The sequence below is a fragment of the Anastrepha obliqua genome, chromosome 4, assembly GCF_027943255.1.
Source record: "Anastrepha obliqua isolate idAnaObli1 chromosome 4, idAnaObli1_1.0, whole genome shotgun sequence".
Lineage (NCBI taxonomy): Eukaryota > Metazoa > Arthropoda > Insecta > Diptera > Tephritidae > Anastrepha > Anastrepha obliqua.
The window spans coordinates 19,080,373-19,086,286 of NC_072895.1; positions in this window are offsets into that span (position 1 = coordinate 19,080,373).

Sequence of the window (5,914 nt, forward strand, 5' to 3'; positions counted from 1 at the left end):
GGAATTTATTCCATGCTGCCATTGCACACGTTAAATGTTTAACATGGTTTATTTGCGACGGTTTCACACATAATAAAATTGAAGCCAATGCCTTTTCATTTTTCATATCAAACGCCACTTTTTCCGCAATTGACATTGTCTCTAATTTTGCCTCTCGGCCACACACTACTCCCCAAAGATCAGTGTGTACTAGGACACTTTTCATTTGAACCGACCACGACGTGAAATTGGAATCGTCCAATTTTTCGATTTGAAAAAACGCACTCATTTTGCTTATGCTCTAATACACCGACGAACAGTATAATTATGCTTTCAGTTTTTTTTTTTTCAAATAATTTGTCTCTGTAACTTTAAATATCGACGCACAATATTTAACACAATGATATACAAGCAAAGCGTTCGCGCAAGTCTATTTCACAATTTTCAAATTAATGCCGACACACAGCAATGCACTGGTCCCATAACCTGTTGGTTTGATTTATTGAAATAGACTGAAAACATAAGCAAGCGCGTATATGAATTCAGGAATGTATACAGGAATGAATACAGGAAGAGAAAAAAGAGATGAGGATAAAGAAATAGTGATGGGAAGTGTTGCCACATTTATATATTTCCAACACAAACTAATTTTTAAAATAAAAAAAAATAAAATGTAAATCTTTTTTTCCACATGTTTGGCAAGACATTCGTTTTCCATTTTTTGCGACTTTTTTTAAATAATAAAAAAACATTTTCTCTATATTATTTCTTTCCTAATGTTTGACAGGACATCATTTTTGCATTTGTTGCGAATTTAAAAAGAAATTAAAATTTTTTTTTTATCTAATTTTTTCCAAATGTTTGACCATTCTTTTGCTTTTGTATTTTTTGCGAATTTTTTTTTTGAAATTTCCTAATCTTTGACCTGGCGTTTTTATATGTTTTTTGTGACTTCATTTCATTTAAATTCAGTCAAACATTAATATTTTTCTTTAATTTTCAGAATAAAACCCAAAATTTAAATAAAAGCTTTAAAAAACTCTACCAAAATTTCCAACATTGAATAAATCTGAGAATTATAATTTTTTTTTTGTTTCCAAAATTGTCTCAGTTTATTTCATACAGTTTAGTTCTCCTTAGCTTTTGTTCAGATTCTTGTAAGAAGATTTGAAAATTCAAATTCGAAATTTCAGTGAAAATTTTTGGAATGTTTATAAATCCTGTACAAAACTTGAAACTTTTATTTTTATGATATTTGTTGCAGAAAGAACTTAAATTTTGTAAACAATTAAAGACAGATATAATAATTTTAATATAAAAATAATTTACCCAATTTAGACTATTGTTCTTGAGGCTTTTTTTTAGGTCATTTTATTAATATATTTAAATCAAATTATATTTTTGTATAATATATTTATATTTTCTTTTTTTAGTTCTCTTTAATATTTTATACAATTATACCTTTTTTACCTTTATATATTATTTTTAAAATATTAAAAAGAACTAAAAAAACACAACAAAAGTAGTCCCAACTGGGCGAAATATCGCGTAGCTAATAAAAGTGCAAGTTGCAGTATCTAAGTAGTGCCAGCTTATGTAGTTGAAAATTGTTGACACGCCGAAGGCTAATTAAGATTTTTAATTTTTTTATAATTACACTTTTTTTCTTTTTACACTTTAACAACTTTCCCCCATTAGAAACTGGAAATGTTTAATCACTAGGAAATTCCCAACTAAAATCATTTTTCAAATACTCGTACATCTAAATTGCACTCGCAGATTAATTGCTTTAAAAGGCACCTACCGAAACTTCGTTCATTTTTCACCATTACTCCGTTAAGGATCCAGCCAATGCCCACTGGTTCACAATTTTTTAGCTGCTGGGCTCGTGTCACCAACATTCGTAACTTTTACTTCCGCTAGAGGATAGCTAGCGCCGTTTAGCATGTCGATGTGCTCTTGGTGATACAGCCAACCATCAACGGGCAAACAGCCACCACTGAGAACCTCCACAATAGGGAATGAATTAGGAAGGAACGGGGAGGAAGCAATGGTTGAGCAACTGAGCGTATTTAAGAGTCATGCATGTTGACACATTAGAAACTACTTTTGTGCGCCAACGCAAATACGCCACATACAAACTTACATATATATATATATATATATGTATATGTGGGTATTACCTCAATATATGCGACGCATACAAATTTAAAGACACTTGGGTGACTATGTGTGTATGAATGCGTGTGTAACCAAATTTGGCCACAACTGCGAGGCATCAACTACAATGATGAGTACGCAGCCATGCACACACTCACACCTGCAACAAAGCTCGTCGCCCGCTTTTATTTGTGCTTAAGTCAAACTTATTAGAAATTTTGTCTGCGTGAAGCTTAGCTGGGATGAGCGTGAAAATCCTCGTTAAGTAATGACTTATGTGGGCTTTTGCTGCGCTTTCGAGGATTTCACGCTAGTGCTGCCGCGTTAACTGTGTGGATGTGCACACTTTTGGGTGTGTGTGTGTGGGTGAAGTGATTTTGTTTGTTTTATGGGGTTTTCTATACCCATGACTACACGGCGTATAAGTGATATTGTCACAGTGATGCTGATGATTATGAGGGGCGTTTACTTGTTGGTTTGCCTCTTGACTACCGTTTGGTTCAGTGGCCTAAATAGCGGCTGTGAAGTGTAATTAAGTGATGAACACCAGCCGCAAGACACATTCGCCTGTACATTTGTATTGATTATATACCCGCATACATGCATAGGTGCGCACATACTTAGGTTGGTTTGTGTGCAGGCAATTTTCTTCAACTTAACGCTTATTGCTGTAGCGAAGCTGAAATATGATACAAAAAATATTTGTTGTAATACTGTACTACTTGCAATGTGTCCTTGACAATGCAACTCGATACAAAATGTTGCGTAGCATTTCTTTCTTACTGCTATTTATTATTTATAATACATTTCCTTCTTTTTTTTTTGTTTTGCTGCGCGCAAAAAACTTGATTGCTTGAGTCTTCGTCGCGCCTTTAAAGCTCACCAAGCACATATTTTGCTCCCGTGGGCACAAATTCGTGCTCTGCAGGATCAGCATACCGAGTAATCAACACACTTAGCCTCGTTGCTATGGCACAGCTGTGTTGTATTTTATTTAATGCATTCTGTGCACGGTCTCATGCGTAGAAAATCGGTTTTGCTGAATTGCCTAGATTTTTTCTTATGTTTGTTAAATTTATCTGAGGAATGTTAGAAAAATTCATAAAGAAAGGGAAAGATAAGTGCGTATTCACTTTAATACTTAGCTAGAAAATTACACAACCTAAGGCATTGCAATATTTGGCGGCCGCGTTGATTTCTACCTACGAAATTGGTGTGAGAAAAAGAAGTGGAAAAAGAAGAAGGTGAGAAATGAGTGAGGTTAAAAATGTATGTCTTTCGTTTACAAATTTAATCAATTAATTTTCTTTAACCACTCTTGAGCCTAGAAAATGTGATGGTTGAAGGCTTAAATATGCAAATATGAAATGAAATAGGAGGGTATTTCGGTCAAAATTCATAGAAATTTTCAACTAACTAAAGCAATATGGCGGTCGCCGTAGCCACATGGGGTTGTTGCGTGACTACCATCCGGAAGGAAACAATCTTCCATTTCCTCTGTGAATGCCCTGCCCTATGGAAGCACAGAATCTTAACCCTGGGCCAACCGCTGTTCACGAGAGTCTCGAACAACTGTTTGGCTTAGACGTCAACCGCCTAATGAGTTTCCTAAACCGCACAGACTGGATGTAGTGTTCCTGTAAATAAGCGTTAAACAAGTTGGTAACGAGGATGTGGCAACAAAATGGTGCAGTTGGATTCTGAATGAGTCACCACTCTAACCAACCAACCAACCATCATCCGGAAGTACACAGGCTCAATGCTAAATTCCTGCAACACCAAATGATGGAAAACGTTTTTTTCTAATGGCGCTTAATCCTCGGCAGGGGATGGCAAATCTCTCTCTACTTGTGGAAAAACAAACAAACGCACAACCGAAAGAAGGAGAAGAAGCTAAATAATGAAGCTGAAATAAACTGATTTTGAGTTTTGCTAAAATGATACTGACCCCGCTAGCCTCGTATATCGGGATCCCAGTTTTATTTTATTTATTTTTTTTTGTTTTGTGTCGTGCTTGGTTTTTATTCATTTTCAGAGTAATGGTAATTTCTGCTATTACACTGTGCTACAAAAAAAAACAAAAACGAAATACACCTGACAAATTACACACTGTAGGTTGTTTATATGGTCGAATAATGAATAAAAATATTTTTGTTATTTTTTTTGTACCCTCCAATTTTTATTTATTTATAAAAAACCGTTTTTTTCAGTCTTTGCGCGGTAATCTACGGATATCTCAGTCGTTTTTTCACCGATTTTCAATATTTTATATGTTTTGAAAATGATATTGTCAGACCTTTCAAATGATGTACAACAAGTAATTATTCAAACTAGTTAGTTGTGATTTTTATTTGATTAAACCTAGAGAAAGCGCTTTTTTATCATTTTTTTAACTTTAACAATTTTTTATTGCACAAGTTTACAACAAAATTAAAGATGTTTGTTAATATTCTTTGAGTGCATTTATTAACGAAGAAATTAATGTACTACTTTCAATAATCGGATAAAAATTGCGTAGTTTTCCGTAAATAGAGAAAAATGCCTTGAATATCTATCCATTTATGGAACCATAGTTTTTGTCTTTAATGATTATTTACTTGGAAAAATCACTGCATTCCTTATGTATTGACAATAAATGTTTAACAATGACAATTTATCATAAATTACAAATGAAAGGTTTACGTGTTTCTACATAATTTTGCGACATAATTTTCGCGCGATTTCTGAGGCGCAGAGACCCTCCTCCTCCCACGCAGTAATTTTACCTCTCTCTAATTCGGTAAGTTTTGAACCGCGTGGCATATTGATATTTATTTACTTAAAAAACGATTTAAATTAAAAGTTGTACTCAGCGAACACATAAATGCACTTTAAAGCTTCAATTCCTAATGCGTTCTATAGTTATGAAACGGCAAAAGTAGTAAGGAATTACTCTGACTCGTGCTCAGAGTAACGGTACAAACAAACACAAAAACACTACGATGAAAAGTTGTTGTTTATTGATACTAAGGTACCTACATATTTTTGGAGTAAAGATGAAATATTCATGTTATGTGTCTGTTATGTGTCTTAGTCTGAAACAGCTATTCGACCAGTCTTTGGTTGGCAGTGCCTTTTTATCTCCTTCTTCCAAAATCGCGTTTTTCTCAAGTGTGTTTTTTTGTTAAAATTGTTTATAAGTTAGTTAAAGATGTGTGATCAACGCAATAATTTCTGCTACGTTTGCGGTTTATTTGTTGATAAACAACATCGCCGTGAATTAAAACAAATACTATCGTGGTTGAAGCACACAATCTTCACTTTGAGCGCAATTGTAGTGAAAGTCGCTGGTATGAACCAGAATATATATGTTCCACGTGCTCCATATCACTAAAAAAGTGGAAATCTAGTCAGTGTTTTCAAAATCGTTTGCCATTTTCGAGCCAAATGGTTTGGCATCATCAAGTCATGCACAGACCAGAAGACTGCTACTTTTGCCAAACCAACCTCCAAGGTCAGCGCTTCAAAACACGTAACAGTATAAAGTATCCCGAAGTGCTAACTGCTACGAAACCATCTTTAAGAGAAAATGAAAACAAGCTAACTGAAGTAAAAAAAGTAGATGATTCAAGAAGCGGTGATAACAGTTCATCTAATAGTTCACATAGTGATAAACCTTTTATCACAGCTGCGTTAGAATCAAAAGAGCGGCATTTTGTTTCGAATTCAGATATGAACGATTTAGTACGTGATCTAGAACTCTCGTACAGACATGCTGAGGTTTTGGCATCACGAT